This window comes from Salvelinus fontinalis, chromosome 35, assembly GCF_029448725.1.
Source record: "Salvelinus fontinalis isolate EN_2023a chromosome 35, ASM2944872v1, whole genome shotgun sequence".
Lineage (NCBI taxonomy): Eukaryota > Metazoa > Chordata > Actinopteri > Salmoniformes > Salmonidae > Salvelinus > Salvelinus fontinalis.
The window spans coordinates 873,505-896,663 of NC_074699.1; the positions used below are offsets into that span (position 1 = coordinate 873,505).

The 23,159-nt window shown below is 50.9% G+C and overlaps 1 protein-coding gene across 1 annotated transcript in view; it reads right to left on the bottom strand.

The window, feature by feature from the left end:
• LOC129834166 (troponin I, fast skeletal muscle-like) overlaps positions 1-23,159 on the bottom strand; it is an 82,315-nt gene that overhangs the window by 15,779 nt on the left and 43,377 nt on the right. The gene's annotated exons all lie outside the window — the stretch shown is intronic.

Here is a 23,159-nt window from a genome sequence, read left to right on the forward strand (position 1 = left end):
AAATAAAGGTTAAAAAAAATGTATAATTTCAAAACTACAGAAATACAGTAAGCAACTTGGTATTGAAAACTGTATTTGAGGTGTAGTGTCAAAGTAAATGATTATAGGCCTGTATTAAAAGTTGAAATATTACAATCGAGATCGCAATTTTCTTCTCAATTGTCATGAGCTGATCACACACAAACACACACCAAGAACTCAGGAACTCAAGAACCCAAGAACTCAAGAACCCAAGAACTCAGGAACTCAGGAACTCCACACCATGAGAAATAATACTTAGAAAAATCATAAGGGACATATTCATCAATGAACAGCACATTTCCAAACCATTGTCTTTCCACTAGTCTAATGATAGTGTGAATTATCTGTAAGAATTACATTTCGATTCGGTTACTTCTCATTTGAACAAGACGAATGTTACTGTTTACTATTGGATGCCATTCTCTTTGATACAAAACGTTAATGCTTAATCGTTTGCGCCTTCTACCGGCGTTAGGAGAAATTACATGTATTATCAACGGCGAGGTGACAGATCTAAGGTTGAGCGAACAATTAAACTTTATCAACATCACAAACAGCTATTATCATTTTTAATAAAAATAAAAAAATACTTTGAAATAGAGTTTTCTTTAAAAAGCCCGTTGTCTATTGGAAGTGATTTATACGTTGACTTATTTAATAACGGACATGATCACAGTGGAACATTTAAAGCACAATTAGAAATGCTTACTATTCCTTTAACAAAATATAGCAGGCATTTCTTAATTTACCTAACGTGTATATAATATGATGAGTATGGTCGTTTCAGATCTTTTGGATTTAGTCTGTGCTCCCTTGTTTGTCCTTTAAGCTTGATGACAATAAATATTGTCATGTAAATATTGTTTATGTTTTGTTTGCATGTGTGTGAATTAATGTCCCATTGACCATAGATAGGCAAGCAGTAAACAGCTCATCATTAAATAGTGAGAGAAAATACTATATACATATATTACAAGACATTAACAACACCTTCCTAATAATGTGTCATAATTCTGTGAAATTGATCAAATAGCTCCAGTCCCCGGAGAAGAAACAGGACTTATTATCAGTATATATGGAGATGAAAAGACCCAGAAGTAACGTAGGCTGATAACCACAGGAACTGGGAGGCGGCATGAAACCAAGAAGATGTGGAAATTACAATAATTAAAATGGAATATGCTGTACATTATTTGAAGCATAGGGATGAAGTAGCATGATTACACACACACACACACACACACACACACACACACACACACACACACACACACACACACACACACACACACACACACACACACACACACACACACACACACACACACACACACACACACACACACACACACACACACCACAGGGTGTAATAATAGATCCACTGTTCTCTGAATACTACCACTCAATTTTCACATTGTGGCAGCGGTCACAGGTCATTGGCTGTAGTGCTGCTAACATGGGCTGCATCCCAAATGGCACCCTGTTCCCTATATAGTGCACTACTTTAGACCAGGGCCCTGTTTCCTATATAGTGCACTACTTTAGACCAGGGCCCTGTTCCCTATATAGTGCACTACTTTAGACCAGGGCCATGTTTCCTATATAGTGCACTACTTTAGACCAGGGTGCTCTGCCATTTCGGGAGGCAAACATAGAGGATACAGTCCTGTTAAACTGGCAGCTAGCTTCGTGGTTAGAGTGTTTTTGCCAGTAACGGAAAGGTTGCTGGATTGAATCTCAGAGCTGACAAAGGAAAAAGCTCTCCTTCTGCCCCTGAACAAGGAAGTTAACCCACTGTTCCCCTTTAGACCATCATTGTAAATAAGAATTTGTTCTTAACTGACTTCTCTAGTTAAATAAATAAATAGATACAGAACACTTCACCATCACTCTAACCTCTCTCTCTCCCTCCCTCTCTTTTTTTCTCTCTCTCTATCCCTACCCCCTCCATCACTCTAACCTCTCTCTCTCCCTCCCTCTCTTTTTTCTCTCTCTCTATCCCTACCCCCTCCATCACTCTAACCTCTCTCTCTCCCTCCCTCTCTTTTTTCTCTCTCTCTATCCCTACCCCCTCCATCACTCTAACCTCTCTCTCTCCCTCCCTCTCTTTTTTCTCTCTCTCTATCCCTACCCCCTCCATCACTCTAACCTCTCTCTCTCCCTCCCTCTCTTTTTTCTCTCTCTCTATCCCTACTCCCTCCATCACTCTAACCTCTCTCTCTCCCTCCCTCTCTTTTTTCTCTCTCTCTATCCCTACCCCTCCATCATCTACCTCTCATCTCCCTCTCTCTTTCCCACCCCCTCCCTCTCTCTTTCCCACCCACCCATCCCTCTCTCTTTCCCACCCCCTCCCTCAACATTTGTCATTTGAGCTATTATTTCAGGTGTGCTAATGGTGTCAGAGACACTCTGAAGGGGAGAGAAGAGAGAAAGAGAAGTAGAGAGAGAGGAGAGAGGGGAAAGGGGGATAGAGAGAAAGAGAGAGTGAGAGAGAGAGAGAGAAGGAGGGAAGAAAGAGAGAGGGAGAGAAAGAGGGAGGGAAAGAGAGAAAGAGATGGAGAGAGAGAGGAAGGGAAAGAGAGAGAGAAAGAGACAGACAGAGAGAGAGAGAAAGAGGGAGGGAAAGAGAGAGAAAGAGACGGAGAGAGAGAGAGGGAGGGAAAGAGAGAGAGAAAAAGAGACAGACAGAGAGAGAGACTTTATCCACTTACACTTACCACTTATTATCTACTTGACTTGCTTTGGCAATGTTAACATATGTTTCCCATGCCAATAAAGGGCCTTGCATTGAACTGAGAGAGATAGAAAGAGAGAGAGACCTCTCCTCTGGATGAGTGTGATTTGACGTGGATGTCGATTAAGGAAGCTCCCCGCACCTCTGATTCAGAGGGGTTGGGTTAAATGCAGAAGACATATTTCAGTTGAATACATTCAGTTGGACAAGTGACTAGGTATCCCCCTTTCCCTTTCCCTTTCATCTGGAGAGTCAACCAGGCAGCCTGCCTTGTTCCTTCAGGGAGACCAGGACAGGTCCTTAGAGTGAGAAGGCAGCCTGCCTTGTTCCTTCAGGGCGACCAGGACAGGGCCTTAGAGTGAGAAGGCAGCCTGCCTTGTTCCTTCAGGGAGACCAGGACAGGGCCTTAGAGTGAGAAGGCAGCCTGCCTTGTTCCTTCAGGGCGACCAGGACAGGGCCTTAGAGTGAGAAGGCAGCCTGCCTTGTTCCTTCAGCGCGACCAGGACAGGTCCTTCGAGTGAGAAGGCAGCCTGCCTCGTTCCTTCAGCGTGACCAGGACAGGGCCTTAGACTGAGAATGCAGCCTGCCTTGTTCCTTCAGAGCGACCAAGACAGGGCCTCAGAGTGCGAAGGCAGCCTGCCTCGTTCCTTCAGAGTGACCAGGACAGGTCCTTAGAGTGAGAAGGCAGCCTGCCTTGTTCCTTCAGGGCGACCAGGACAGGGCCTTAGACTGAGAAGGCAGCCTGCCTTGTTCCTTCAGCGCGACCAGGACAGGTCCTTAGAGTGAGAAGGCAGCCTGCCTCGTTCCTTCAGAGTGACCAGGACAGGGCCTTAGCGTGATGAAGGCAGCCTGCCTTGTTCCTTCAGCGCGACCAGGACAGGGCCTTAGAGTGATGAATGCAGCCTGCCTTGTTCCTTCAGCGCGACAAGGACAGGGCCTTAGAGTGAGACGGCAGCCTGCCTTGTTCCTGCAGCGCGACCAGCACAGGGCCTTAGAGTGAGAAGGCAGCCTGCCTTGTTCCTTCAGCGTGACCAGGACAGGGCCTTAGAGTGATGAAAGCAGCCTGCCTTGTTCCTACAGCACGACCAGGACAGGGCCTTAGAGTGAGAAGGCAGCCTGCCTTGTTCCTACAGCACGACCAGGACAGGGCCTTAGAGTGAGAAGGCAGCCTGCCTTTTTCCTCCAGCGCGACAAGGACAGGGCCTTAGAGTGATGAAGGCAGCCTGCCTTGTTCCTTCAGGGCGACCAGGACAGGGCCTTAGAGTGATGAAGCAAAGGGCTAGTGCCTCAGAGGGGGGAGTATGGGGTGAGTGAGCTGCATCATGTGTCAGCCAATCACAGGGTGAGGCAGGAAGAGTCTCACACCTCCCAGAGAGACTGTGAATTGATCAGCACCTCTGAGAGAGCGAGAGAAAGTGAGAAAGAGAGAGAGTGGGGGAAGAGAAGAGGGGACAAGAAGGGGGGGGGGATCAGAGCGTATAAGGTAGATGAGAATGAGTAGTGTGCTGACTAGAGAGGGAGAAAGGGAGAGAGGGAGAGAGAGTAAGACAGAAAGAGAGAGATGAGGGAGAGGAGTGCTGACTAGAGAGGGAGAAAGAGAGAGCGAGAGCGAGAGAGAGAGAGAGAGAGAGAGAGAGAGAGAGAGAGAGAGAGAGAGAGAGAGAGGGAAGGTGGGAGAGAGAGGGAGAGAGAGAGGGGGAAGGTGGGAGAGAGAGAGAGAGAGAGAGAGAGAGGGAAGGTGGGAGAGAGAGAGGGGGGGAAGGAGGGAGAGAGAGAGAGGGGGAAGGTGGGAGAGAGAGAGAGCTGCGGAGGAGGTGTGAAAATTCATTCTTTTCTGGGAGGGCATCAGGAGGATAGTTGAGAATAGCCTGAGACCTTGGTACAGTCCAGTAGTAATGACCCCCTAACACACAGCACTGAGGAATCTATATCTAACAGGACATGGTATAGTCCAGTAGTAATGACCCCCTAACACACATCACTGAGGAATCTATATCTAACAGGACATGGTACAGTCCAGTAGTAATGACCCCCTAACACACAGCACTGAGGAATCTATATCTAACAGGACATGGTATAGTCCAGTAGTAATGACCCCCTAACACACATCACTGAGGAATCTATATCTAACAGGACATGGTACAGTCCAGTAGTAATGACTCCTAACACACAGCACTGAGGAATCTATATCTAACAGGACATGGTACAGTCCAGTAGTAATGACCCCCTAAAACACAGCACTGAGGAATCTATATCTAACAGGACATGGTACAGTCCAGTAGTAATGACCCCCTAACACACAGCACTGAGGAATCTATATCTAACAGGACATGGTACAGTCCAGTAGTAATGACCCCCTAACACACAGCACTGAGGAATCTATATCTAACAGGACATGGTACAGTCCAGTAGTAATGACCCCCTAACACACAGCACTGAGGAATCTATATCTAACAGGACATGGTACAGTCCAGTAGTAATGACCCCCTAACACACATCACTGAGGAATCTATATCTAACAGGACATGGTATAGTCCAGTAGTAATGACCCCCTAACACACAGCACTGAGGAATCTATATCTAACAGGACATGGTACAGCCCAGTAGTAATGACCAGTAACACACAACACTGAGGAATCTATATCTAACAGGACATGGTACAGTCCAGTAGTAATGACCCCTAACACACAACACTGAGGAATCTATATCTAACAGGACATGGTACAGTCCAGTAGTAATGACCCCCTAACACACAACACTGAGGAATCTATATCTAACAAGACATGGTACAGTCCAGTAGTAATCACCCCCTAACACACAGCACTGAGGAATCTATATCTAACAGGACATGGTACAGTCCAGTAGTAATGACCCCCTAACACACATCACTGAGGAATCTATATCTAACAGGACATGGTACAGTCCAGTAGTAATGACCCCCTAACACACAGCACTGAGGAATGTATATCTAACAGGACATGGTACAGTCCAGTAGTAATGACCCCCTAACACACAGCACTGAGGAATCTATATCTAACAGGACATGGTACAGTCCAGTAGTAATGACCAGTAACACACAGCACTGAGGAATCTATATCTAACAGGACATGGTACAGTCCAGTAGTAATGACCCCCTAACACACAGCACTGAGGAATCTATATCTAACAGGACATGGTACAGTCCAGTAGTAATGACCAGTAACACACAGCACTGAGGAATCTATATCTAACAGGACATGGTACAGTCCAGTAGTAATGACCCCCTAACACACAGCACTGAGGAATCTATATCTAACAGGACATGGTACAGTCCAGTAGTAATGACCCCCTAACACAAATCACTGAGGAATCTATATGTAACAAGACATGGTACAGTCCAGTAGTAATGACCCCCTAACACACAGCACTGAGGAATCTATATCTAACAGGACATGGTACAGTCCAGTAGTAATGACCCCCTAACACACATCACTGAGGAATCTATATGTAACAAGACATGGTATAGTCCAGTAGTAATGACCCCCTAACACACAGCGCTGATGACTGACTCCAATGACTACCCTTCAGACTGGTGACCAGGATACCAGTGTGACTGACTCCAATGACTACCCTTCAGACTGGTGACCAGGACACCAGTGTGACAGACTGTAATGACTACCATTCAGACTGGTGACCAGGATACCAGTTTGACTGACTCCAATGACTCCCATTCAGATTGGTGGCATCAGTACCTACCAGACTTAATCTCTGGTTGACAGATGTACGTAACATAGGATAATATTATAGCATCTGTCAACAGACTGTTGGATGCAACAACTAACAAACAACTTTGTTCTGACGTACAGATTTTCCGTCGCTGATAATTTTTTATAAATCACGATTTCGCATTTTTCAAATTTCTGAAGGAGAGGGGACGTTTGGCACAGAGACTTGGCCATTACATGCAAAGAGGGGGGGGGGGGGGGGGGGTAGTGGTGGGGGGGGGGGGGGGGGGGTAGTGCAACCGTAGTTACAACACGTCTGCCCCCAGAATGAAATGTAGTATCTGATGCAATGACGTGAGATTGTAGTTGTGTGTTTTCCCGAGGTCAACCAGAGCTGTTTCTCCCAAACAGAGTGAGATTGTAGTTGTGTGTTTTCCCGAGGTCAACCAGAGCTGTTTCTCCCAAACAGAGTGAGATTGTAGTTGTGTGTTTTCCCGAGGTCAACCAGAGCTGTTTCTCCCAAACAGAGTGAGATTGTAGTTGTGTGTTTTCCCGAGGTCAACCAGAGCTGTTTCTCCCAAACAGAGTGAGCAGGACCAAGGTAAGTGCATCTACGCGCCACGTTGTCTTGCCAACGAACCTCATCAATCTACTGCAAAATGCCAATGAATAGAATTTCATAGCAAGTAAACCCTTGTGATAACAGCAAATGACAGTGATGGGTTTTTATCTGCTGTTTTTAATGTGAGAGCTCCGGTGAGTAAGATTTACTATGTATTTATTAAGGATCAGGAACTTGAAAGGGGTAAATAGAACATCTTGATGTAGTTTTATCTGCTGGTTCCTTTGTGTTGCTTCTGTGATCATGTGACTGTCTGAAAGAACCAATCTGTGTAACAAATGTCGTCGGGAGAAGGAGAAGAGGACCAAGGTGCAGCGTGGTAAGTACTCATAATACTTTTAATAAATACGAACACTCGAACAAAAACGAGAAACGAACAGTTCTGCAAGGTGCAATACACAAAACAGAAAACAACTACCCACCAAGCACAGGTGGGAATGAGGCTACCTAAGTATGGTTCTCAATCAGAGACAACGATTGACAGCTGCCTCTGATTGGGAACCATACCAGGCCAAACACATAGAAAAGGACAACATAGAACAAAACATAGAATGCCCTCCCCCCCAACTCACGCTCCGACCAAACCAAAATAGAGACATAAAAAAGGAACTAAGGTCAGGGCGTGACACTCTGCTGGTTCCTTTGTGTTGCTTCTGTGATCACGTGACTGTCTGAACATAAAGAACCCATATAATTACTTCAGTAAACATACATTTAATTGTTTGTTCTAAATGAGAAACACACGTGTTTAATTAAATAAAATCTAACATGCAAACTGTCAAAAACATCAACGAGGTGTGAAGTCTACTGCACGTTTTTCGTTTATCAACTGTTAATTATCACAACTGTCATCGTCAAAGTGCTGCCGCTGTAAATGATTTTACACACTGTTCAAATCCCCTGTTAACCATCAGGGCCACGTTCAGCAACTAAACGCTGTCGAACGGTTCAAATAGAAATGCAATGTGTAGAGCCAACGTGATTTCTTGTTCTACATGGCAGAGGCTTCTGAACATTCCAAAACGTTGCATCCTGCTGAACACGCCCCAGAACATGCACTCCTCATTGACTGACTTTCCAAACACCCAATCCCATCAATTTCTTAACCCCAGAGGCGGAGCTTCTGCCACACCACTTTACATAGACTCACCTGTACCTAATCAGGGGGACAGCCTGAACACATACCAGTTGATTCCACTGTTTGTTCTAGTTGTGTTATATCTACCTTTTCCTTGCCCTTTATCATTATTGAGTGAGCATTTGGGTTCATGTGTATTTACAGTATATTAGAGCGGCAGGTAGCCTAGTGGTTAGAGTGTTGGACTAGTACCCGAAAGGTTGCAAAATCGGATCCCCCGAACTGACAGTGTAATAATCTGTCGTTCTGTGTCTGAACAAGGCAGTTAACCCACTGTTCCTAGGCTGTCATTGTAAATAAGAATTTGTCCTGACTTGCCTAGTTAAACATTTGATTTTGACTAGTTCCTGTATAACTGTTGAAGGTAATTGGCTTTTATTGACATTGAGACCTTCCTTGTGATAACATAATGTGTGGGATTTTATTGTGAAAGGTTTTCCTGACTCTTGGGAGAAGAGCATGGGTTCATGGGTAATGCTGCAGTCTTGAGTTTGGAGTGGAAGAAGGAGCCGTGCTGTTGGAGTCCTTTTATAATGTTGTCCTTTACAAGTTGTATAGGAACTCTGGTATTAAACACTGATTCACTGATCATCAGTGTTATGGATGGATCCAAATAAACGGCACTAGAAAACACCTTAAACCAATGAAAATGCAGCTACTTTGCTGTTATTCTGGCTGCACTTTCTAACGTGACTGTAAGTTATTCATAGTTGGCTAGCTAGCAAGCAAGGGATAAGAATGTTGACAGCCAGTATGGCAATGGAACATTTAGAACGAATGACTGGGTAGCGTCTCTGGCAACCGAACCGATAGAACGAATGACTGGGTAGCGTCTCTGGCAACCGAACCGATAGAACGAATGACTGGGTAGCGTCTCTGGCAACCGAACCGATAGAACGAACGACTGGGTAGCGTCTCTGGCAACCGAACCGATAGAACGAACGACTGGGTAGCGTCTCTGGCAACCGAACCGATAGAACGAATGACTGGGTAGCGTCTCTGGCAACCGAACCGATAGAACGAATGACTGGGTAGCGTCTCTGGCAACCGAACCGATAGAACGAATGACTGGGTAGCGTCTCTGGCATCCGAACCGATAGAACGAATGACTGGGTAGCGTCTCTGGCAACCGAACCGATAGAACGAATGACTGGGTAGCGTCTCTGGCATCCGAACCGATAGAACGAATGACCAGCAGCTTGGGTAGCAACCCTACATCTGTTTATTCCTAGACCAACCATCCTAATATCCTGATCCCCAATCACCCAACCCTAGATCTGTTTATTCCTAGACCAACCATCCTAATATCCTGCTCCCCAATCACCCAACCCTACATCTGTTTATTCCTAGACCAACCATCCTAATATCCTGCTCCCCAATCACCCAACCCTACATCTGTTTATTCCTAGACCAACCATCCTAATATCCTGCTCCCCAATCACCCAACCCTACATCTGTTTATTCCTAGACCAACCATCCTAATATCCTGATCCCCAATCACCCAACCCTAAATCTGTTTATTCCTAGACCAACCATCCTAATATCCTGCTCCCCAATCACCCAACCCTACATCTGTTTATCCTAGACCAACCATCCTAATATCCTGATCCCCAATCACCCAACCCTACATCTGTTTATCCTAGACCAACCATCCTAATATCCCGCTCCCCAATCACCTGCAGTGTTACCCACCCACCAAAACCCAGTACCCACCCAAACCCAGTACACACCCAAACCCAGTACACACCCAAACCCAGTACCCACCCAAACCCAGTACTCACCCACACCCAGTACACACCCAAACCCAGTACCCACCCACACCCAGTACCCACCCACACCCAGTACCCACCCACACCCAGTACCCACCCAAACCCAGTACACACCCACCCACACACACCCAGTACACACCCATCCACCCAAACCCAGTACCCACCCAAACCCAGTACACACCCACCCACCCAAACCCAGTACCCACCCAAACCCAGTACCCACCCAAACCCAGAACCCACCCAAACCCAGTACCCACCCAAACCCAGTACCCACCCAAACCCAGTACACACCCAAACCCAGTACCCACCCAAACCCAGTACTCACCCACCCACCCAAACCCAGTACTCACCCAAACCCAGTACCCACCCTAACCCAGTACCCACCCTAACCCAGTACACACCCACCCACCCACCCAAACCCAGTACACACCCAAACCCAGTACACACCCAAACCCAGTACCCACCCTAACCCAGTACACACCCACCCACCCACCCAAACCCAGTACACACCCAAACCCAGTACACACCCAAACCCAGTACACACCCACCTGCCCACCCAAACACAGTACACACCCAAACCCAGTACCCACCCAAACACAGTACACACCCAAACCCAGTACCCACCCAAACCCAGTACCCACCCAAACCCAGTACCCACCCAAACCCAGTACACACCCAAACACAGTACACACCCAAACCCAGTACACAGCTGTTTTTCACACACTATTTGACACTTCTATTTTTAGTTTCCTTTGTTCATTGTTTATCACACGTGGAGCGACACCTGCATCAAATAATTACCTCTGTCTGTCTGTCCGTCCGTCCGTCCGTCCGTCCGTCCGTCTGTCTCCCTCTCAAATCAAAGGGTTTTATACATATGTTTACATTGCCAAAGCAAGTGAAATAGATAATAAATAAACATTACACTCACAAAAGTTTCAAAGGACTAGAGACATTTCAAATGTCATATTATGGCTACGTACGGTGTTATAACGATGTGTTGAAGTACAAAAGGGAAAATAAATAAACATAAATATGGGTTATATTTACAAAGGTATTTGTTCTTCACTGGTTGCCCTTTTCTTGTGGCAACAGGTCACAAATCTTGCTTCTGTCATAGCATACTGTGGTATTTCACCTAACAGATATGGGAGTTTATCAAAATGTGATTTGTTTTCCAATTCTCTCTCTCCCACCCTCCCTCTCCCTGGAGTTTCTCTTCCTCCAGCTAACTGTACAAGTGAACACTGAGAGTAGTTATATTATCCTACCATCCTATTGGCAGGGCTTGAAGTGGACTGAAACAAGTGCTGGTCCTCTTTTTAAGGTTCATATTTTCAATCTTCTATAAGATGTGTCTGTACTAAAACAATTGTACATTTGCACCGGTCCCACAGCACAAGCACTGCAAGTCTAACGGTTGATGCTAAGGTAGGGAGACAGTGTTGGATAAACACACTCAGAACTGGGTCCGTTGCTCAGTGTCCAGACCTGCGGCCGCATAAATACACATTCAGAAGTCTTGTGCGTTTGGTTTTGCTATCCTTGTGGGGATCAGAAGTCCTCACAAGGTGTCACGGCCGTCGTAGGGAGGAGACCAAGGCGCAGCGTGGTATGCGTACATTATCTTTATTATAAGAATGAACACTGAACAAAACGAACAAAACAACAAAACAAACCGTGAAGCTATACAAAGTCTCCAGGACCGTCGCTGGGGACCGTCGCTGGAGGCCCCGGACTGGGGATCGTCGCTGGAGGCCCCGGACTGGGGATCGTCGCTGGAGGCCCCGGACTGGGGATCGTCGCTGGAGGCTCCGGACTGGGGATCGTCGCTGGAGGCTCCGGACTGGGGATCGTCGCTGGAGGCTCCGGACTGGGGATCGTCGCTGGAGGCTCCGGACTGGAGACCGTCGCTGGAGGCCCCGGGCTGGAGACCGTTGCTGGAGGCCCCGGGCTGGGGACCGTCGCTGGTGGCACCGGACTGGGGATCGTCGCTGGAGGCCCCGCTCTGGGGATCGTCGCTGGAGGCTCCGGACTGGGGATCGTCGCTGGAGGCTCCGGACTGTGGCCCGTCGTTGGAGGTTCCGGACTGTGAAACGTCGCCGGAAGCTCTGGACTGGGTACTGTCGCCGGAAGCTCTAGACTGGGTACTGTCGCCGGAAGCTCTGGACTGGGTGTTGTCGCCGGAAGCTCTGGACTGGGTAGTGTCGCCGGAAGCTCTGGACTATGGAAGCGCACTGGAAGCCTGATGCATGGTGCTGGAACTGGTGGTACCGGGCTGAGGACACGCACCTCAGGGCGAGTGCGGGGAGCAGGAACAGGCCACACTGGGCTATGAATGCGAACCGGAGACACTGTGCCCATTTCTGCATAACACGGTGCCTGACCAGTCACACGTTCCCCACGGTAAGCACGAGGAGTTGGCTCAGGTCTCCAACCTGACTCAGCCAATCTCCTCATGTGCCACCCCCCAAAGAATTATTGGGTCTGCCTCTCGAGCTTCCGTGCTAAACTTGTCCCCTCATATCGTCGCCGTTCATCCCGTGTCATCTCCACATGCCTCCATGGTAGGCGATCCTCTCCTGACAATATTTCCTCCCACATCCAGGATCCTTTACCGTCCAGTATTTCGTCCCATGTCCATGCTGTCTGCTCCCTCAAACGCTGCTCCTCCTTTTCACACTGCTTGGTCCTTTTATGGTGGGTTCTTCTGTCACGGCCGTCGTAGGGAGGAGACCAAGGCTCAGCATGGCATGCGTACATTATCTTTATTATAAGAATGAACACTGAACAAAACTAACAGAATGAACCGTGAAGCTATACAAGAGTGCTGAACAGGCAACTACACATTGACAAGAATCCACAAAACCAAAAGGGAAAATGGCAACCTAAATATGATCCCCAATCAGAGACAACGATAAACAGCTGCCTCTGATTGGGAACCAATTCAGGCTACCATAGACCTACATATACCTAGACTTACCAAAACACCTAGATATACGAAAAACCCTAGACAAGACAAAAACAAGCATACGCACCCCCACCCTGACCTGATCAAAATAATACAGAAAACATAGATAACCAAGGTCAGGGCGTGACACAAGAATAGTAAAACAAAGGCCAATTTTGACGTGGGGATATTTTGCCGGTGGACATAAGGAAAAAGGCTATTATAGGGTTAGGGGTTAGGAGTTTGGGGTTAGAAGTTAAGTTTACAGTTAGGGGTTAGGAGTTAGGGATTAGGAGTTAGGAGTTTGGGGTTAGGAGTTTGGGGTTAGGAGTTTGGGGTTAGGGTTTAGGGTAAGGAGTTTGGGGTTAGGGTTTAGGGTTTAGGGTAAGGGGTTAGGGGTTTGTGTTTACGGTTATGCTTATGGTTAGAATGGGAATCAATTGTTTGGTCCCCATAAGGACAGTAAAAGAAACGTGTGTGTGTGTGTGTGTGTGTGTGTGTGTGTGTGTGTGTGTGTGTGTGTGTGTGTGTGTGTGTTAGCATAAATACACTTTCAGGAGTCATTAGAACTGAAGAGGGCTGATGATGAATCACAGTAGGGTTCAGGTCACATGGCCACAAGTCAACATCTCAGAGACCAACATTTGACCTATGTAGAGCTGGGAAGTGCCTTGTGGTGCTCCCTCATGCCCCACACTATTGAAGATTACATATACATTTTCAGTCTCCTCTCCACTCTCTCACTCACTCTCTCTCTCACTCTCTCTCTCTCTCACTCTCTCTCTCTCTCTCACAACCAGCCATGCATTCTTTAGCTGACAGCACCAGAGCCACCTGAGCTCCCTTCATAATGGCACCAACCTCATGTGTTTCTACCAATTACACCCCTATAAAGAAACTGAGCTGCATGTGGATCTCATCTGGTCTCTACAGGAAGATTAAAGACAAGATGCATGTGGTTCTCATCTGGTCTCTACAGGAAGATTAAAGACAAGCTGCATGTGGTTCTCATCTGGTCTCTACAGGAAGATTAAAGACAAGCTGCCTGTGGTTCTCATCTGGTCTCTACAGGAAGATTAAAGACAAGCTGCCTGTGGTTCTCATCTGGTCTCTACAGGAAGATTAAAGACAAGCTGCATGTCTACATTTTGGGTGATAGGAAAGGGTGGGCGGGGTTAAGTGTGTGACTGTGTGTGTGTGTGTGTGTGTGTGTGTGTGTGTGTGTGTGTGTGTGTGTGTGTGTGTTTGTGTGTGTGTGTGTCACTGCTATTTGAGAAAATTGGTTGAAGTGGACTCTGAAAATGATGTACCTAGTTTAGACTGTTTGAAGGGGGAGAGAGGCCTCTTTGCTGCCCAGCCTGAGAGTGGTCCTGCAGGGCGTTCCTCACAAGTGTTAGCTACCTCGCTAATGCCTGTACATTTTTACATTTAGTATTATAGCAGATGCTCTTATTCAGAGCAACTTACAGTTGGCACGTTCATCTGTACTGTACTACTGTAGCTAGGTGAGAAAACCACATATCAGAGTAACTATGAACTTGTCTTTCTAATGTCTAGGGACTGTTTATTGCCGACCTCCCTACTCTTCTACATTTTCACACACTCTACATCAATTTTTCGATTTTTCTTTTCTTTTGTGTTATTGGCTGTACGTTTTTTTTATTTGTAACTGTGTTTTGTTTTTGTCTCCCTGCTTTGCTTTATCTTGGCCAGGTCACAGTTGTAAATGAGATCTTGTTCTCAACTGGCCGACCTGGTTAAATAAAGGTGAAATAAAAATAAAGTCTTGTCATTGCTCAAGCCTGAACAAGTCTTGTTAGCTTTCCTTGTGTTAGCTTTCCTTGTGTTAGCTTGCCCTTGCTAAAGCCTGAACAAGTCTTGTTAGCTTTCCTGATGTTAGCTTGCCCTTGCTAAAGCCTGAACAAGTCTTGTTAGCTTTCCTGATGTTAGCTTGCCCTTGCTAAAGCCTGATCAAGCCTTGTGTTAGCTTTCCTTGTGTTAGCTTGCCCTTGCTAAAGCCTGATCAAGCCTTGTGTTAGCTTTCATTGTGTTAGCTTGCCCTTGCTAAAGCCTGATCAAGTATTTTTGTTAGCTTATCCTTGCTAAAGCCTGAACAAGTATTGTGTTAGCTTGTCCTTGCTAAAGCCTGAACAAGTAGTGTTAGCTTGCCCTTGCTAAAGCCTGAACAAGTCTTGTGTTAGCTTGCCCTTGCTAAAGCCTGAACAAGTCTCGTGTTAGCTTGTCCTTGCTAAAGTCAGAACAAGTCTCGTGTTATCTTGCCCTTGCTAAAGACTGAACAAGTCTCGTGTTAGCTTGCCCTTGCTAAAGTCTGAACAAGTCTCGTGTTAGCTTGCCCTTGCTAAAGCCTGAACAAGTCTCGTGTTAGCTTGCCCTTGCTAAAGCCTGAACAAGTCTCGTGTTAGCTTGCCCTTGCTAAAGCCTGAACAAGTCTTGTGTTAGCTTGCCCTTGCTAAAGCCTGAACAAGTCTCGTGTTAGCTTGCCCTTGCTAAAGCCTGAACAAGTCTTGTGTTAGCTTGCCCTTGCTAAAGCCTAGCTTGCCCTTGCTAAAGCCTGAACAACTCTCGTGTTAGCTTGCCCATGCTAAAGCCTGAACAAATCTTGTGTTAGCTTGCCCTTGCTAAAGCCTAGCTTGCCCTTGCTAATTCACCTCTCCTCTACAACGTGTATGAAAGTTAGCCGGATTATGACCCAGCTATGTCAAAGTAACCCCACACTTAGCCACCGACTCAAAGCAGCGGCATACATGACTTGCCAAACAAGTGCCGCCTTCCCTCCCCTCTGCTAACAAGCCCCCCCCCCCCACACACACACACACGTGCACACAGGCGCAACACACACTCCAAATTAAAATACCAAGGTTTATTGAGCAACACCGCCAATTGTTTTAGCTTCACACACACACACACACACACACACACACACACACACACACACACACACACACACACACACACACACACACACTCAACCCCCCCGACCAAAATAATAGTCCTCCTCTCCCCTTACTGCACAAGCTGGCAGATAAATCTCTGTAAATCCCAGCCGCTGCAGTTGTTGTGTTGTCGGGGATGACAGTCGTGCTCAAAGAGCAGCCACCATCCTTAGAAATTGAAACCTTTTCAAACCTTCCAACCTCAAAGTGTCCAGCTAGCAGGGATGACACTGCTAGGCAGGTTGCTGCAGGAGGGGATGACACTGCTCGGCAGGGAGCTGTAGGAGGGGATGACACTGCTCGGCAGGGAGCTGTAGGAGGGGATGAAACTGCTCAGGGAGCTGTAGGAGGGGATGAGACTGCTCGGCAGGGAGCTGTAGGAGGGGATGACACTGCTCGGCAGGGAGCTGTAGGAGGGGATGACACTGCTCGGCAGGTTGCTGTAGGAGGGGATGACACTGCTCGGCAGGGAGCTGTAGGTGGGGATGACACTGCTCAGGGAGCTGTAGGAGGGGATGAAACTGCTCTGCAGGGAGCTGTAGGAGGGGATGACACTGCTCTGCAGGGAGCTGTAGGAGGGGATGACACTGCTCAGGGAGCTGTAGGAGGGGATGACACTGCTCAGCAGGGAGCTGTAGGAGGGGATGACACTGCTCTGCAGGGAGCTGTAGGAGGGGATGACACTGCTCAGCAGGGAGCTGTAGGAGGGGATGACACTGCTCAGCAGGGAGCTGTAGGAGGGGATGACACTGCTCTGCAGGGAGCTGTAGGAGGGGATGACACTGCTCAGCAGGGAGCTGTAGGAGGGGATGACACTACTCTGCAGGGAGCTGTAGGAGGGGATGACACTGCTCTGCAGGGAGCTGTAGGAGGGGATGACACTGCTCTGCAGGGAGCTGTAGGAGGGGATGACACTGCTCTGCAGGGAGCTGTAGGAGGGGATGACACTGCTCAGCAGGGAGCTGTAGGAGGGGATGACACTGCTCAGGGAGCTGTAGGATGGGATGACACTGCTCAGGGAGCTGTAGGAGGGGATGACACTGCTCGGCAGGGAGCTGTAGGAGGGGATGACACTGCTCAGGGAGCTGTAGGAGGGGATGACACTGCTCAGGGAGCTGCAGGAGGGGATGACACTGCTCTGCAGGGAGCTGTAGGAGGGGATGACACTGCTCGGCAGGGAGCTGTAGGAGGGGATGACACTGCTCAGAGAGCTGTAGGAGGGGATGACACTGCTCGGCAGGGAGCTGTAGGAGGGGATGACACTGCTCTGCAGGGAGCTGCAGGAGGGGGATGACACTGCTTGGCAGGGAGCTGTAGGAGGGGATGACACTGCTCGGCAGGGAGCTGTAGGAGGGGATGACACTGCTCTGCAGGGAGCTGTAGGAGGGGATGACACTAATCAGGGAGCTGTAGGAGGGGATGACACTGCTTGGCAGGGAGCTGTAGGAGGGGATGACACTGCTTGGCAGGGAGCTGTAGGAGGAGATGACACTGCTCAGGGAGCTGTAGGAGGGGATGACACTGCTCTGCAGGGAGCTGTAGGAGGGGATGACACTGCTCGGCAGGGAGCTGTAGGATGGGATGACACTGCTCGGCAGGGAGCTATAGGAGGGGATGACACTGCTCGGCAGGGAGCTATAGGAGGGGATGACACTGCTCAGGGAGCTGTAGGAGGGGATGACACTGCTCTGCAGGGAGCTGGAGGAGGGGATGACACTGCTCAGGGAGTTGGAGGAGGGGATGACACTGCTCTGCAGGGAGCTGTAGGAGGGGATGACACTGCTCGGCAGGGAGCTAGAGGAGGGGATGACACTGTTCGGCAGGGAGCTGGAGGAGGGGATGACACTGCTCGGCAGGGAGATGTAGGAGGGGATGACACTGCTCTGCAGGGAGCTGTAGGATGGGATGACACTGCTCTGCAGGGAGCTGGAGGAGGGGATGACACTAATCAGGGAGCTGTAGGAGGGGATGACACTGCTCTGCAGGGAGCTGTAGGAGGGGACGACACTGCTCTGCAGGGAGCTGTAGGAGGGGATGACACTAATCAGCAGGGAGCTGTAGGAGGGGATGACACTGCTCGGCAGGGAGCTGTAGGATGGGATGACACTGCTCAGGGAGCTGTAGGAGGGGATGACACTGCTCGGCAGGGAGCTGGAGGAGGGGATGACACTAATCAGGGAGCTGTAGGAGGGGATGACACTGCTCTGCAGGGAGCTGTAGGAGGGGATGACACTGCTCAGCAGGGAGCTGTAGGAGGGGATGACACTGCTCGGCAGGGAGCTGTAGGATGGGATGACACTGCTCAGGGAGCTGTAGGAGGGGATGACACTACTCGGCAGGGAGCTGTAGGAGGGGATGACACTGCTCGGCAGGGAGCTGTATTAGGGGATGACACTGCTCAGGGAGCTGTAGGAGGGGATGACAATGCTCGGCAGGGAGCTGGAGGAGGGGATGACACTAATCAGGGAGCTGTAGTTGGGGATGACACTGCTCTGCAGGGAGCTGTAGGAGGGGATGACACTGCTCGGCAGGGAGCTGTAGGAGGGGACGACACTGCTCTGCAGGGAGCTGTAGGAGGGGATGACACTGCTCAGGTTGCTGTAGGAGGGGATGACACTGCTCAGCAGGGAGCTGTAGGAGGGGATGACACTGCTCTGCAGGGAGCTGTAGGAGGGGATGACACTGCTCGGCAGGGAGCTGTAGGAAGGGATGACACTGCTCAGCAGGGAGCTGTAGGAGGGGATGACACTGCTCTGCAGGGAGCTGTAGGAGGGGATGACACTGCTCGGCAGGGAGCTGTAGGATGGGATGACACTGCTCGGCAGGGAGCTATAGGAGGGGATGACACTGCTCGGCAGGGAGCTATAGGAGGGGATGACACTGCTCAGGGAGCTGTAGGAGGGGATGACACTGCTCTGCAGGGAGCTGTAGGAGGGGATGACACTGCTCTGCAGGGAGCTGGAGGAGGGGATGACACTGCTCTGCAGGGAGCTGTAGGAGGGGATGACACTGCTCGGCAGGGAGCTGGAGGAGGGGATGACACTGCTCGGCAGGGAGCTGGAGGAGGGGATGACACTGCTCGGCAGGGAGATGTAGGAGGGGATGACACTGCTCTGCAGGGAGCTGTAGGATGGGATGACACTGCTCTGCAGGGAGCTGGAGGAGGGGATGACACTAATCAGGGAGCTGTAGGAGGGGATGACACTGCTCTGCAGGGAGCTGTAGGAGGGGACGACACTGCTCTGCAGGGAGCTGTAGGAGGGGATGACACTAATCAGCAGGGAGCTGTAGGAGGGGATGACACTGCTCGGCAGGGAGCTGTAGGATGGGATGACACTGCTCAGGGAGCTGTAGGAGGGGATGACACTGCTCGGCAGGGAGCTGGAGGAGGGGATGACACTAATCAGGGAGCTGTAGGAGGGGATGACACTGCTCTGCAGGGAGCTGTAGTAGGGGATGACACTGCTCAGCAGGGAGCTGTAGGAGGGGATGACACTGCTCGGCAGGGAGCTGCAGGATGGGATGACACTGCTCAGGGAGCTGTAGGAGGGGATGACACTACTCGGCAGGGAGCTGTAGGAGGGGATGACACTGCTCGGCAGGGAGCTGTAGGAGGGGATGACACTGCTCAGGGAGCTGCAGGAGGGGATGACACTGCTCGGCAGGGAGCTGGAGGAGTTGATGACACTAATCAGGGAGCTGTAGGAGGGGATGACACTGCTCAGGTTGCTGTAGGAGGGGATGACACTGCTCAGCAGGGAGCTGTAGGAGGGGATGACACTGCTCTGCAGGGAGCTGTAGGAGGGGATGACACTGCTCGGTAGGGAGCTGTAGGAAGGGATGACACTGCTCAGCAGGGAGCTGTAGGAGGGGATGACACTGCTCAGGGAGCTGTAGGAGGGGATGACACTGCTCTGCAGGGAGCTGTAGGAGGGGATGACACTGCTCAGGGAGCTGTAGGAGGGGATGACACTGCTCGGCAGGGAGCTGGAGGAGGGGATGACACTAATCAGGGAGCTGTAGGAGGGGATGACACTGCTCAGGTTGCTGTAGGAGGGGATGACACTGCTCAGCAGGGAGCTGTAGGAGGGGATGACACTGCTCTGCAGGGAGCTGTAGGAGGGGATGACACTGCTCGGCAGGGAGCTGGAGGAGGGTATGACACTGCTCGGCAGGGAGCTGGAGGAGGGGATGACACTGCTCGGCAGGGAGATGTAGGAGGGGATGACACTGCTCAGAAGGGAGCTGTAGGATGGGATGACACTGCTCTGCAGGGAGCTGGAGGAGGGGATGACACTAATCAGGGAGCTGTAGGAGGGGATGACACTGCTCTGCAGGGAGCTGTAGGAAGGGACGACACTGCTCTGCAGGGAGCTGTAGGAGGGGATGACACTAATCAGCAGGGAGCTGTAGGAGGGGATGACACTGCTCGGCAGGGAGCTGTAGGAAGGGATGACACTGCTCAGCAGGGAGCTGTAGGAGGGGATGACACTGCTCAGGGAGCTGTAGGAGGGGATGACACTGCTCTGCAGGGAGCTGTAGGAGGGGATGACACTGCTCAGGGAGCTGTAGGAGGGGATGACACTGCTCGGCAGGGAGCTGGAGGAGGGGATGACACAAATCAGGGAGCTGTAGGAGGGGATGACACTGCTCAGGTTGCTGTAGGAGGGGATGACACTGCTCAGCAGGGAGCTGTAGGAGGGGACGACACTGCTCTGCAGGGAGCTGTAGGAGGGGATGACACTGCTCGGCAGGGAGCTGGAGGAGGGGATGACACTGCTCGGCAGGGAGCTGGAGGAGGGGATGACACTGCTCGGCAGGGAGATGTAGGAGGGGATGACACTGCTCTGCAGGGAGCTGTAGGATGGGATGACACTGCTCTGCAGGGAGCTGGAGGAGGGGATGACACTAATCAGGGAGCTGTAGGAGGGGATGACACTGCTCTGCAGGGAGCTGTAGGAGGGGACGACACTGCTCTGCAGGGAGCTGTAGGAGGGGATGACACTAATCAGCAGGGAGCTGTAGGAGGGGATGACACTGCTCGGCAGGGAGCTGTAGGATGGGATGACACTGCTCAGGGAGCTGTAGTAGGGGATGACACTGCTCGGCAGGGAGCTGGAGGAGGGGATGACACTAATCAGGGAGCTGTAGGAGAATATGACACTGCTCTGCAGGGAGCTGTAGGAGGGGATGACACTGCTCAGCAGGGAGCTGTAGGAGGGGATGACACTGCTCGGCAGGGAGCTGTAGGATGGGATGACACTGCTCAGGGAGCTGTAGGAGGGGATGACACTACTCGGCAGGGAGCTGTAGGAGGGGATGACACTGCTCGGCAGGGAGCTGTAGGAGGGGATGACACTGCTCAGGGAGCTGTAGGAGGGGATGACACTGCTCAGGGAGCTGTAGGAGGGGATGACACTGCTCTGCAGGGAGCTGTAGGAGGGGATGACACTGCTCAGGGAGCTGTAGGAGGGGATGACACTGCTCGGCAGGGAGCTGGAGGAGGGGATGACACTAATCAGGGAGCTGTAGGAGGGGATGACACTGCTCAGGTTGCTGTAGGAGGGGATGACACTGCTCAGCAGGGAGCTGTAGGAGGGGATGACACTGCTCTGCAGGGAGCAGTAGGAGGGGATGACACTGCTCGGCAGGGAGCTGGAGGAGGGGATGACACTGCTCGGCAGGGAGCTGGAGGAGGGGATGACACTGCTCGGCAGGGAGATGTAGGAGGGGATGACACTGCTCTGCAGGGAGCTGTAGGATGGGATGACACTGCTCTGCAGGGAGCTGGAGGAGGGGATGACACTAATCAGGGAGCTGTAGGAGGGGATGACACTGCTCTGCAGGGAGCTGTAGGAGGGGACGACACTGCTCTGCAGGGAGCTGTAGGAGGGGATGACACTAATCAGCAGGGAGCTGTAGGAGGGGATGACACTGCTCGGCAGGGAGCTGTAGGAAGGGATGACACTGCTCAGCAGGGAGCTGTAGGAGGGGATGACACTGCTCAGGGAGCTGTAGGAGGGGATGACACTGCTCTGCAGGGAGCTGTAGGAGGGGATGACACTGCTCAGGGAGCTGTAGGAGGGGATGACACTGCTCGGCAGGGAGCTGGAGGAGGGGATGACACAAATCAGGGAGCTGTAGGAGGGGATGACACTGCTCAGGTTGCTGTAGGAGGGCATGACACTGCTCAGCAGGGAGCTGTAGGAGGGGACGACACTGCTCTGCAGGGAGCTGTAGGAGGGGATGACACTGCTCGGCAGGGAGCTGGAGGAGGGGATGACACTGCTCGGCAGGGAGCTGGAGGAGGGGATGACACTGCTCGGCAGGGAGATGTAGGAGGGGATGACACTGCTCTGCAGGGAGCTGTAGGATGGGATGACACTGCTCTGCAGGGAGCTGGAGGAGGGGATGACACTAATCAGGGAGCTGTAGGAGGGGATGACACTGCTCTGCAGGGAGCTGTAGGAGAGGACGACACTGCTCTGCAGGGAGCTTTAGGAGGGGATGACACTAATCAGCAGGGAGCTGTATTAGGGGATGACACTGCTCGGCAGGGAGCTGTAGGATGGGATGACACTGCTCAGGGAGCTGTAGGAGGGGATGACACTGCTCGGCAGGGAGCTGGAGGAGGGGATGACACTAATCAGGGAGCTGTAGGAGGGGATGACACTGCTCTGCAGGGAACTGTAGGAGGGGATGACACTGCTCAGCAGGGAGCTGTAGGAGGGGATGACACTGCTCGGCAGGGAGCTGTAGGATGGGATGACACTGCTCAGCGAGCTGTAGGAGGGGATGACACTACTCGGCAGGGAGCTGTAGGAGGGGATGACACTGCTCGGCAGGGAGCTGTAGGAGGGGATGACACTGCTCAGGGAGCTGTAGGAGGGGATGACACTGCTCGGCAGGGAGCTGGAGGAGGGGATGACACTAATCAGGGAGCTGTAGTTGGGGATGACACTGCTCTGCAGGGAGCTGTAGGAGGGGATGACACTGCTCGGCAGGGAGCTGAAGGAGGGGACGACACTGCTCTGCAGGGAGCTGTAGGAGGGGATGACACTGCTCAGGTTGCTGTAGGAGGGGATGACACTGCTCAGCAGGGAGCTGTAGGAGGGGATGACACTGCTCTGCAGGGAGCTGTAGGAGGGGATGACACTGCTCGGCAGGGAGCTGTAGGAAGGGATGACACTACTCAGCAGGGAGCTGTAGGAGGGGATGACACTGCTCTGCAGGGAGCTGTAGGAGGGGATGACACTGCTCGGCAGGG